This window comes from Phocoena phocoena, chromosome 5 (assembly GCF_963924675.1).
Source record: "Phocoena phocoena chromosome 5, mPhoPho1.1, whole genome shotgun sequence".
In the NCBI taxonomy this organism is placed as follows: domain Eukaryota; kingdom Metazoa; phylum Chordata; class Mammalia; order Artiodactyla; family Phocoenidae; genus Phocoena; species Phocoena phocoena.
The window spans coordinates 66960806-66974523 of record NC_089223.1 but is presented as its reverse complement, the minus strand read 5'-3'; the positions used below and the strand labels follow the sequence as shown (position 1 = coordinate 66974523).

The window sequence follows — 13718 nt, the reverse complement described above, 5'->3', positions numbered from 1 at the left end:
TGTTTCCAGTCTTGGGCTATTACAAATAACGCTATAAACATTTGTGTACAAGTCTTTGTTGTGAACATATGCTTTCATTTCTCTTGGGTAAACACTTAGGCGTGAGACGTCTGGGTCATATGGTAGCTGGGTGGTTAAATTTTTAAGAAACTAACAAACTACTTTCCAAAATGTTATACCATCTTACATTCCTTGAGCAGTGTATGAGAGTTTTGGTTGCTCCATATTCTTACCAACTCTTGGTAAGGTCAGTCTTTCTTACTCTAGTAGGTACGTAGTGGTGGTATCTCATTGTGGTTTTAATTCACATTTCACTAATGACAAATGATGCTGAGGATATGCTCTTCTTTCTTTTTTTGCATTCATATATCTTCTTTGATGAAGTTTCTTGGTTTTTTTGTTGACTTTTTATTTGATTGCTTATTTTTTTACTATTTAGTTTTGAAGATTCTTTACAAACTGTGGATGTAAACTCTTTATCAAATATATGATTTGCAAATATTTTCTCTTAATCTGTGCATTTTCTTTTTATTCTCATAACAGCGTCTTTCAAAGGGAAACATTCCTAATTTTGATGCAGATCAAAAAATAGTTATACATTTTTATTCATTTAAGGCTCTTGCTTTTGATGTTACCTAAGAAATTGTTGCCTAACTCATGGTTACAAATATTTTTTCCTAGGTATTCTTCTAGAAATTTTAGTTTTAGGTTTTACACTTGGATCTACGATCCATTTTGAGTTAATTTCTGTATTTGGTGTGAGATCTGATATGAATTCAAGTTAGCTTTTTTTTTGGCATATGGATATCCACTTGACCCCAAAATATCTGTTGAAAATACTATTCTTTCCAGACTGAATTTCCCTTGTGCCTTTGTAGAAAAAAACAGTTGACCATACATGTGTGGGTCTATTTCTGTACTCTATATTTTGTTACATTGATCTTTGTTTACTTGGACACCAATAACATACAGTTTTAATTACTGTAGTTTTTAAATAAGTCTTAAAGTAACATAGTAGAAGTCTTCCAAGTTTATTTTTCTTCGTCAAAGTTGTTTCTATGTGAATTTGAGAATCAGTTTGTAAATTTTAACAACAACAACAAAAAAAAAACAGCTGGGAAATTTGATTGGAATAATCAAATTAGGGATCATTGTCCTTTGTTGCTTTGTGTCCAATGTCTTGAAATTTTTGCTTCAAAAATTTTGTCTGGGGCTTCCCTGGTGGTGCAGTGGTTGAGAGTCCGCCTGCCGATGCAGGGGACACAGGTTCGTGCCCCAGTCTGGGAAGATCCCACATGCCGTGGAGCGGCTGGGCCCGTGAGCCATGGCCGCTAAGCCTGCGCGTCCCAAACCTGTGCTCCGCCACGGGAGAGGCCACAGCAGTGAGAGGCCCGTGTACCGCAAAAAAAAAAAAAAAAAAAAAAAAGAAAAAAATTTTGTCTGGTTTTTAACTTGTCTAGGCAGGAGGGTAAACCTGATTCCTGTTAATCCATGACGACTGGAAGTATCCCCCAGATAGAGTTTGAAAGACCAATGTTCATTGAGAACTACGATCTGGACATGGTGCTTGGTACTCTATGTGGTATGTCTTAGTGCATTCTTAAAAATAAAACAGAACAAAACAAAGATGTAAAAGCAAACAGGAAAAAAAAGAACTCTGAAACAGATACTATTAGAATTCCCCTTTTATAGATGAGGAAGTCCGGGCACAGAGAGATGAAGTAGTTTCTTCAAGATCCTAAGGCTGATGTATGGTGGGATTGGGATTTGCATCCATATCTGTTTGATTGCCAGAATCATGCTTGTAACCAGTCTCCTCCCATACTTCCTACATCTAGCTCTTGCTGCTTAAATGAAACTGTGAAAAATGATTTGCCTCTTCCTGTGCCCACCTTCTGCAGATACTTATTCTTCTGGACTTCTCATTCTCCCTCTGAGCCCCACATGGAGAACTCCATAGGCTCCATAACTGTAGAGACTGATTTCAGATTTCCTTTTAGTATAGAATACCAGCTTATTTGGCATCTTGACTTTTTGTCCCTACAAACAATGAGGCAAATTTAGGTTGAGAACTTATCGTATGTTTCCATCATAAACATATTAGCTTTGGCAAATGATTACAAACTTCTTTGAAATAGAAGGGGAGAAAAAAATCTCTCTGAGAGCCATGAGGATGCCCCTGAAGTTGAATGGAAGGAAGACTGAGGCCTGAATTTCAAGTTAGCTTCCAAACTTTAGGTGAGAACACGCCAAGTAAGGATCCTCTGCTTGTTCTGCAACCTGATAAGTAATTTCTAGCTGAAGACAAAGGGCCTCTCATATTCTTCAGGTTAATGAAGAGTGAGAAGAGAGAAAAAAAGGCTTCTGTATGGGAGATCGAGTGATGCATGTTTATAATGCTTCCAGGAATCCTCAATAAAGCTCCATAGAATGAAAACACGTGCAAGCCAACACAACTGGCACAATGATAGAGACAAGATTATTAAATGTGTTTTTGAGGGAAATATTGACACATAATCAAGGGGGTGATTCCAGGGCAACTTTGAGTCTGTTAGAATGCTGAAGTTCTCAACTAATGGAACTAATAAGATTTTGCCCGAGTTTATCAGTTGAGGAGACTCGTGAGTGTTCATCCAGTGCTCACGTGTAAATCGTAAACTCTCCGTTTTAGGATTTGAACTCCTCCCTTTTCCCTTTTCTCTTTTTCATGCTTCTTGAATTTTACATAAATACAATCTGTTTATTGTTGAAAAGGTAGGAAGTACAAATAAGCGGAGAAAAAAAATCACCTATAATCTTACCACTAATCAATAATCACAATGAACAAATGGGCGACTCTCCTGATGGTCTTTGCCTTCCTCTTATGTAAATAAAATGTATGTGCGTGTGTGTGTGTGTGTGTGTGTGTGGAGTGGGGTGTATTTAAGAGTGTGTGTGTTTTTATGTACAGTTCTAGAAGAGTTTATAATGCCGTAAGATAGGGATCCCTAATGTATTTGGGATCATGGCACAAGATGGGGAAGACCTTAGTTGAAATCTGGGTGAGAGAGGCCCTGCCAAGGCATGGTACGCTCTTATCAATTGTTTTTTTCTTCTGGGTCTAAGTATCTCCAACTTTTCACTTTTGAGACCTCCCAGAGATGGGATGTCTGAACCTGTGACTGGAGAGAGATCCTTTGCATATAAGTCCCAAAGGTGACTCAGGCTTAAGGCCTTAGCTGGAAACAGCCAGAACAATATTTCCCAGACCCACAGCTGTGCAAGTTACAATCCCCAGAGGCCTCTGACTGTGGCTGTGATTTCAGAAAGCAGTTTACTCTCCCTGGATCATGCGAGCCCTGGAAAGGCTACAGCTTTCATAAACTGAGAATCAGGATCCTGAATAGAAGCTGCTAGCAGATGAAGGGGCTTTATTTTATTGAGATGGTTCCGTGCCATTCAGCTAACTCACAGGTCGCTGAAGAGTCTTTTCTGCATTTAGTGTACTTAGTTGCATGCCACCGAAATGAATTCTGACCGATTTAAGCAAAAGAGAACATTGCTGAAAGGCAATTGCTGGCAAGGTGAGAGAATGAGGTTTAGAGCGTGGGCAGCAGGGGCATTAAGCAGGTAGAGAATTTTGGCAAACTGTGCCCCAAATGATCTGGTGAGGCCTTGCCTGTTTCTCTGCCTCTAGCACCAAAGGCCGAGCCTTTTCTTTGCTTTTTTTTTTTTTAATGGCGATATCAAGAAACCTTTATTGAATACCTAAATATTTTAAAAGAAAAAGTACTTTCTATAAATTCTCATTCTGTTAATGGGCATTTTGTCAGAAAAAGGCTATCATAAATATTGGCTTCTAAACACTTAATTCACCAATATACATTAAGGACGCAATTAGTAAGCCTGCTAGATTGTGGAACTTCTCTCGCTAGCACTAATTTATCATGGTGCTACTTAAAATAATTCTCTGAGGCCAAGCTTTCTCTTCACCATTGCAGGACTTGTGGTAAGGGTACAGATGGAGACCCTGTACCATATGTCTAAATACTGAAAAATTATAAATAAGGTATAAATCAATGAACAACGTATCAAATAAAATATGTTACATCCTCCTTTCTTTACAGTCTCACCTTGGACACGCTCGACAGAGTTCGTTGTACATGTTGTGTGCTCAGAAAACAGTTATGAATTGATTTCTTTTTGTTCACCTTGAGTTTGATTCAGTTAAAATCTTACAACAAGTATGAGCTGTTATGCTTGGAGCTGCAAGCCATGTGTGATGAGACACTGTTGCCCTGCAGAATGTGCTACAATGAGTGAGATGTTCCTGAGGGGTCAGAGGCAGCACTGCCTCCTTCTCCCATCTTCTCATCAGGGAAAACAACTCTGCTTACTTCTGGGCATGTGTTTTTTTCTCTCTCTTTTTTTTTGCGGTACACGGGCCTCTCACTGTTGTGGCCTCTCCCGTTGCGGAGCACAGGCTCCGGACGCGCAGGCTCAGCGGCCGTGGCTCACGGGCCCAGCCGCTCCGCGGCATGCCGGATCTTCCCGGACCGGGGCACGGACCCGTGTCCCCTGCATCGGCAGGCGGACTCTCAACCACTGTGCTACCAGGGAAGCCCTGGGCATGTGTTTTCATGGAAGTCTATAAGCCTTTCCGTTTTTCCTTTGACGGGCGGCCAGCACGCTCCTGGTGACTTGCCCACCGAGACTTTCCCTTTGATTTGTGAGTAAGAAGTGCTCCTGGTTTGACCCATTTTATTTCCCAGCTGGGACCTGCCTGGTGTTCACGTTCCCCTCTACTCCTGCACCTCCTCTTCCAGAGTCTCAGACCCTCACCTGGGCCCCAGGGGACTCCACACCTGCCCTCCTGGCAAGCGGTGACGCTGTAAAGGGACACCAAGTCTCCATGCTCCCTGACTGCCTTTGGCCCCATCTTCCCCATCTTTTGGTTTCGAGCCATATGACAAAGTCAGGCCTTCCCCAAGGATTCAGATTTTATGGGCTACATAAAGGAAAAGCAGGGGCTTCCCTTGTTGTGCAGTGGTTAAGAATCTGCCTGCCAATGCAGGGGACACGGGTTCGTGCCCTGGTCCGCGAAATTCCCATATGCTGCAGAGCAACTAAGCCCGTGTGCCGCAACTACTGAGCCTGAGCTCTGGAGCCTGAGAGCCACAACTACTGAACCCATGTGCCACAACTACTGAAGCCCGTGCGCCTAGAGCCCGTGCTCTGCAACAAGAGAAGCCACCGCAATGAGAAGTTTGCACACTGCAAGGAAGAGTAGCCCGCGCTCACCACAACTAAAGAAAGCCCGTGTGCAGCAACGAAGACCCAACGCAGCCAAAAATAAATAAATTAATTAATTAAAAAAAAAAAGGAAAAGCAGCTTCAAGTTAAAGGATGCTGGGCTAGTACTGGTATCCTAAAATCCGGAAGAGAAAAGCCCTAATTTATCACCTCAACATGCTGTCCCTAGATAATAACAAAGCCAGGGGACGTATGCCTCATCGATAAAGATAAAATGAATCTTCCTATATCTATATAGAGTTTACAGCTGCTTTTACATATGCCATCTTATTTATTTCTTCAAGAAATCTGTAAGTTAGGAGGAATAGGTAGTATTATTTCCCTTTTACACATAGCGAAAGAGGAGCTCAAAGCTTGTCTGTGAGCACACATCTGACAGAGAGCTAGAACGCAAACTCATGTCTTCTGACTACAAATCTCTTACTATGCTATTCTGTTATCACACCACTCAAAGTTACAAGGTTTTAGGTAAACCGTATGTGCCACAATTTCCACTTAAATATAATAACCATGTATTATAAAGTACTCATTTGTATAATAAGCACATACACCATATTGGTCTTATCCCCACTCACCCTTGGTCAACTCCTCTCACACCACCACACACATTTGTAGTGTACCTGTCACTGTTGCCATTTTCCATCATCTTGTGCAATAGTTTGATTCACGCATTTTTCTCGCACTGGACTATAAGCTCCATGAGGGGAGGGAGCATATCAGATTTTGCACATCTTGAATTCCCAGTAGAGTTCTTGACTCACATTAGGTGCTCAATAAATATTTACTGAATGAATGAATAAAAAATCAAAGCGAAACAGCTAGTGCTTGGATTTGGGGCTCCACTCTCAACCAGAAATCAGTGGGGCCTGTGAGAGACTGAAGGCCAAAGGAAAATATTCATAAAAGTGTTTATAGGTTGTTCTTGGACCCTGGGGTTAGCAGGGGAGAAAGCGGGGCATCTTTCCAACTCATATGAATGGGAATGCGTGTGGCTCTTACTCCTGGGAGGCCCTTCTGTGACTCTTTCTTTTCGTCCCTTGGCTGGAGGTTGAGGAAGGAGAGCTAGGGCAGGGTGTAGAAGAGCAATGTGGCCCCCGAGCAGGCGAGACCCAGCAGTGTTACCTCTTCTGGGCTTCTGGAGCTGCCGGCACTCAGAGGGCGTGGCCTCTCTTCTGGATCCCTGACCCAAGTCCAGAGGCGACGTCCAGGCCAAAGTCAATTCAGCTGCTGCCTTGGGCATGGAGAGAGGTTTTATTGCAACACCTGAGCCTTCGGGCGCATCTGCTATCTATTTCTTTTGGCATCGCCAGAAGAAAAGAAAACTCTTCCACTCCAGATACTGACAAACCCAATCGTTCTCCTTCAAGGGGAAAAGAGGAAAACTTTTATGCTTTGGAGAGACTTACCTTAAACAGATGGGGAAACACGTTACACATCTGTATCAAGTCTGTGTTTGCTATTCTTGCCGCTGTCTCCTCCGAATGACTTTTCACAAACTGCAAATGAAATAAATATTATCTAAAAAGTGACCAAAACATTCATGTATCTAAATATAAAACTGGATCTAGATTATGAACAAATGTAAACTCAAGATCAGCCCACATCAAAGACTTGCTCTTAATGAGCACGTATCCATCAACACATTCAGAATGAACCACACAAGATGCTCTGCTCTGAGCAGTTAGTGTTTTTAAAGGTCTCTCAGAAGCTTGGCTAAAGTCATTCATGTTCTCTGGTTCCTGTCACAGGTGGGGCAGAAGCAGAGTCACCTATTTTAGTCTGCCAGGCGGACAGCCAGATTTCTTTGGGCTGCCGCCCTGAAGGGTCAGGTCTGCTTTTAAGAGTTTTCTCTTTGCTATTGGTTTTCAGTAATTTTATTATGATGTGTCTTGGTAAAGTTTTATTTCTTGTGCTTGACGCTCGTTGAGCCTTGGATTGGTGGCTTTATAGTTTTCATTTTGGGTCGTGTCTCCGTGGTTACTCATATTTTCTTCTGCAATATTTAATATACCATGAATCTCATCCAGTGTATTTTCCATCTCAGGCATTTTAGTTTTCATCTCTAGAATTTTGATTTTCTAAAATTATCTTCCATGTCTCCGCTTAACATATTCTGTCTTTCCTCGGGCTTTCGGACATATGGAACACAGTTATATAATTGTATTTATAATTGTATTTATAATCAATGTATTTGTCTGCTCATTCACACATCTGTGTCAGTTCTGAGTCAATTTTGATTGATTGATTTCTTTTTCCTCACCATGGGTTATACTTTTCTACTTCTTTGCATATCTGGTCATTTTATTAGATGCCAGATAGTGTGGATTTTAATTCAGTTGGTGCTGGATACTTTTATATTCCTGTGAACATTCTTAAGCTTTGTTTTGAGACGCAGTTTAGTTAATTGGAAACAGTTTGAAACTTTTGGTCTTGCTTATAAGATTTGTTAGGAGGGACGAGAGCATCGTTTATTCTAGGGTTCATTATTTATCACCGTTGAGGCAAGACCCTTTGGAGAACTCTACTTGGTGCTCCATGAATTATGAGATTTTTCAGTGTAGCTGGCAAGAGTGGGCACTCACTCCTGCCTCTGTGAGCTCTGGGAACTATTCCCTGAAATCCTTTTGGGTAGCCTCAGATGTTTCCTCAAACACATACACTGATCAGTACTCTGCTGATACTTGAGGGGACACTTCTACACATCTCTGGACTCCTCTGTGTACCTCTTTTTCTCAGGTCCTCTGCCCTGTGAACTCCAGCTTCCTTGATCTCCCTGGTCTCTCACCTTTGCCTCCTTCACCCAGGGTATCTGTGGGCTCTACTCTGTTTCCCCCACCCTGCTGCAGCCTGGAAACTCTAGCAAGGGAATAATCTGGGGCAATTTTAGAACCTATCATGCTGGTTTCTTGTCTCCCAAGGATCACTGTTACCTCATGTCTAATGTCCTGGAAACTGCTGCACCATATATCTGTCCAGGGTTTTAGTTGTTTCATGTAAGAGGGTAAATCTAGTCCTTGTTATTCCATATCAGCTGGAAGTGGAGGTCTGCCATCAGTAATTTTTAAAAAATTTATTTATTGAAGTATGGTTGATTTACAATGTTGTGTTAGTTTCTGCTATACAGCAAAGTGATTCAGATATACATATACTTTTTATATACTTTATGAATATGAAAAGAATATGAAAAAGTATATATATTATAAATATATATATATTTTCATATTCTTTTCCATTATGGTTTATTACAGGATATTGAATATAGTTCCCTGTGCTCTACAGTAGGACCTTGTTGTTTATCCATTCTATATATAATGCTTTGCATCTCCTAATCCCAAACTCCTAATTCTTCCCTCCTCCACCCCCTCCTTGGCAACCACAAATCTGTTCTCTATATCTGTGAGTCTGTGTCCATTTCATGGACATTCATTTATGTCATATTTTAGATTCCACATATAAGAGACATCATATGGTTATTTGTCTTTCTCTTTCTGACTTACTTCATTTAGTATGATAATCTCTAGGTCCATCCATGTTGCTGCAAATGGCATTATTTCATTCTTTTTTATGACTAATATTCCATTGTATATATGTACCACATCTTCTTTATCCATTCATCTGTTGATTCATCTGTAAATAGTGCCATCACTAATTTTTTTTGTTTGTTTGTTTTGTTTTGTTTTGTTTTTGCGGTATACGGGCCTCTCACTGTTGTGGCCTCTCCCACTGCGGAGCACAGGCTCCAGACGCGCAGGCTCAGCGGCCATGGCTCACGGGCCCAGCCGCTCCGTGGCATGTGGGATCTTCCCGGACCGGGGCACGAACCCGTGTCCCCTGTATCGGCAGGTGGACTCTCAACCACTGTGCCACCAGGGAAGCCCGCCATCACTAATTTTTAAGGGCTCTTTAAATATTAAAAGTAGTAACCCTTTTCTCCCCATCCCATATGCTGGAATTTTTCCTCTGGAGTTTAATTTCCACTGCCTTTTAAAAATCATATACTAAATTCTTACAAACTCTTGAGATTTATATTTTGATCAATTTATCTGTTATTTAATTCTTCAGTAGGTATAATTTAATAATTGTACCTATTTAATATATAGAAGGCAAATGATATGATAGACATTGCTAACAGTCCTTCAAAACCCATTTTTGGGACTTCCTTGGTGGTCCAGTGGTTAAGACTCCACACTTTCACTGCAGGGGGTGCGGTCCGATCCCAGATTGGGGAACTAAGATCCCACATGCCATGCCAAAAAAACCCCAATAATAATAAAAGATAAAATATTTTTAAAAACCCACTCTCACCTTCTTTCATACTAATAAAACCCTCAGGTTTTAGGTGAGTACCTGCTGCCAAGAATAATGACTACAGTTCCAAACCTCCCTGGAAGTTAAATGTGGCTGTATGATTGATATCTGGCCAATGGATTTTAAGTAGAAGTGGTGTGTTCAATTTCTGGAGAGAGTTCTGAAGGAAAGGAACACGCCCTGCCCCCTCTTCCTTTTTCCTCCTGCAGACAGTCACCGCTGAAGTTTGAGCAGCCATCCTGGACCCGAGGGGAAGCCACGCACTGGGAATGACAGAGTAATAAGGTGAAAAGGGCCAAATCCCCAGATACAAGAAGGGTTAGGTCAACCCTATGCCTCTTACCTAGGGGTTCTGCCTACTTGAGAGAAAAATAGTCTAAGTTTGTCTTTGCCACTGTTATTTGGGATTTTCTATTAATCAGAATTCAACTTAAGCCTGACTGATAAAAACTTTAGAATTATTTTGACAAAGACAAATCCCATTGAGATTTCAATGGAAATTACATTAAATGTATATATTAATTGAATGAGCATTGACTTCTTAACCATATTGTCTTCCTATCCAGGAACACGCTCTGTGCTTTCATATATTCATGCCTTCTTTTATGTTATTATAAGCATTTTTAAAAAATCAAAAAACTATTTTCTTAGTTTTTCATGTTGTGCGTACTCTTTGAATTATAAAATGGGAATAAAACCAAATGAATTAAAGTATATAGAACAATGCAGAAGTGTAAACCCAGGGTGAGCCTAAATCAAGGAAAACTATCTCTTTTTAAGTATAAGTTTTTTGTTTGTTTGAAAAATTTCATGACATTTCCCCCTCTACATGATTTCCAGAAAGCAAGTTGATGGCTTTTGAACAGTCCAGTGTTCCTCAAAGCAGCCCTTTTAAGCATAATTGTTTACCAGAAGTGCTTGGAAATTCATTTGTACTGTATACTTCTATTCTGGTGTCTTACTTCTTAATAGATCTCATCCTCCTTAACTAAAAGCGGTAGGGGATTTTTCTGGCCAGTAAGGACAGAGGATGGAATGCATAAGGTTTCACTAGCTATCAGGCTTCACAGCTAAGAACACACCTGGTACTTCTAATCAGAGGAGCTGGGTTTGAGACTTGGAGTAAGTAAGTTCCTAAGAGTTGTAAGGCAATGAACAGGTCACTTACCACCCTGGAGCCCCACTTTCCTCATGTCTATACATGTTTATAACTTGGGAATGATAAAAATACTAGCTTAAACTTCTTTACAACTTTGCTGTAAAAGCAAGAGCATGGGTATGAAAATGTTTTATAAATGATAAAGTCTATATAAATGTTAAGAATGGGTTGGTCTTTTGTAACCATAAAATAGCGTATTTCTCATTATCTTCAGCCATGGTTTTTTATTTTTTCAAGTGCAAGGATCCTTCTTTAAGATAAAGAATTTATATGAACCCTCTTACAAATTGTGGTATTTTTATTAGCTCTTGGTTGAGGAAATAAATGGGATAGGTATTCTCAATACTTTAGTAACAGTTGTGAATGAATATTTTTCAATCTCAACAGCACTGGAAGTAGTAGAAATTATATGAGTAATTCATATTACCTGTTCAGTCTATAGGTAATATTGTTGAAGATTCTTTTTGCAGCAAGAAACAGAAAACTTAAAACACATTGGCCTAAACATAAGGAAATACCTCATTAATAGCTGTGCAGAAGTAAGACAGGATTCAGGCTCGGTGGATTCATGTGCCCAATAATGTCAGGAACAGGTTCTTTACAACTCTTCTCAATGCTGGCTTCCTCCTCAATTAAGTGGCAAAATGGCTGCAGCAGCTCCAGCACTCACCACAAGATGTGACATTGTCCCTGGAAAAAGAGAGGCAATGTACTTTTAACAGTCTGTTTTAACAGAAAGAAACTTTCCCTAGAATCTTTCTTCCTTTCTGACGACCTCTAACCATAACTTAATTGCCATAAATTTCAGGTCCATTTCTGAAATCACTGTAAATGTAAATGAGATTATTTTATATCAGTCTCAGTCATCCTTAAAGCTATGGGTGCCTCATTCTCCTGAGGCAATAGTGTTTTGGGGAGCAGTGGATATCTGGACAAAATTGGTATTTGCTTAGTGTAGCAGAGATGACTGATACCTGCCCTCATCTTGTTAGGCACCATTTTTGATGCATGCTGATAACTTCCTAGGCAAGTGTCTGTTACTCTCTCTCTCTCTCTCTCTCTCTCTCTCTCTCTCTCTCTCTCTCTCTCTCTCGGAGGGATTTCTCTGGGATTTGCTCTATCTGAGGGATTTCACAAGAACGTGTTTGGCTTGCATGTGGGGGCAGACTGAAAAGTGCTGAGGAATTGATTCTCCTGGAAGCAGCACTCAGTCACCAATGGATGAGAATTTATGTTGTCCCTTGGAGGGAAAACTCTTAAGTGTGTTCCACCATCTCCTTTAGGTCCCCAAGGGTACCGAGTTCGTTGCTCACAGTGATAATCGGCTCATCAACACACTGTATTTACTTCCTTCCCTTCCCTTCCCTTCCTGTGTCGCGTCCTCACACTCCTACCAGTGTTTCCTCATATCACCTCTCAAACAAACTCCTAGCCCACAAATCCCTGCCTCAGGGTCTGCTACTGCAGGAGCTCAACCTAAGTTGGTAGGAAGGAAGAAGGAAGAAAGATTCTGTGCAGGGAGCTAACAGTGTCCAGTACAGGCACAAGGAGAGCCCAGAACCACTTGTAAAACCCCTTAGGATACATATTTATTGGTCTCCAACCAGTCTCCCCAAAAGACCCCCAAAGTAAGACTGAGACTAAGTATTCCCAAGAATATGTACAAACCTGAAAACTTCTGACAAAATGCAAAATTGTATACCTTCTGGAAACTTGATGGCTATAATTATTAGTAGATATAAAGTTTTCTGAATAAGCTTCTGAGATTTCATTAGCCAGAATGCTTCAGATTGAAACTTTTTGAATATAGATTTGCTTTCCAGTGTTTCTGTCTTTCCCTTCCTGAGAAAAGTGTGTTTATCTCTGGAGATTTGGGGTTATTTGAGATTTTGATTGTTTTCCTAAATCTGCTTCACAGAGATTTGGGGTATTGTTATTATGTGATACTTTTAAAAAGAATGATACTTTTAAAAATAATTTTATTTCTTCAAATAAAGTCTTTGGCTCATTGGTTTACAATATTCCTGGAGTTTTAAACTTTAAAATATAAAGTTCAAAAGGAATATAACCACTAGAGGGATAGGAAAAATTGAAAGCTTGATTTTCATCAACTAAGATTGGAAACCAGAGCTTTATCACTCATATTTGCACAGATGCCATGTGTCTGGAACCTTGGACATCTGGGATGTGGGCGTCTCAGCCTTTCTTCAGCTTCTTACTAGAAACTGAGGAGTTTTCTTGACAGCAGTAATAAATCAAACATCCACAAGAAGCAAAGAGATAACTGAAGTGAAACACAAACTGTAAAATGTTCTCCCTAAAATTATTACAGCCGTTTCTCAGTGGTTTCTTTCCTTGGATCTGCTAGAGTCATGAGTTTTCAAGAGAATGCATGAATTGGAGACGTCAAAATTATTTGCTTTTGTGGAAATTTTAATGTGTTCACAGCGTACACAGATGGAAGCTAACTTACAGAGCACATCCCACGAACTCTAGGTAGCCAAATTTGTCTTAAGCTATTACAAATTCATGGTATTTTTTGACTTTCTGAATTTAAATTTTTGACCTGTTTTAGTGTAAATGTCCTTCAACAGGTATAATAAACATTCTAAAGGGATTTGCTATACTTCAAAGGACATAAATGTGTATTCTGAGAATTTCATTCTGACAAACTGATGTATTTGATGTATTGAAAGTTAGATATAGTTGTTGAACTGTGGATTTTCTGTAGGAGGACCCTGAGATTACTATTTTCTGTGGCATCATATTCATAAACAATTTCTGTTCAGTTGGATGTTTCTAATGAATTTTAATCTGATTTTTTTTTTTTTTTTTTGGCTAAGGGTAAAAGATTGGCTTGGCTATATTGGGAATCAATAATTTAAAAACATTTTAGATTGATTAAGTAATATTTAAAAATAAAACTAATTAATAGATATTTTATGACTTTCCCCCAAAT

The 13718-nt window shown here is 39.9% G+C and overlaps 1 protein-coding gene across 1 annotated transcript in view; it reads left to right on the top strand.

Moving 5' to 3' along the window:
• Positions 1-13718, top strand: part of SPATA18 (spermatogenesis associated 18) — a 107280-nt gene that overhangs the window by 58632 nt on the left and 34930 nt on the right. The window lies entirely within an intron of this gene.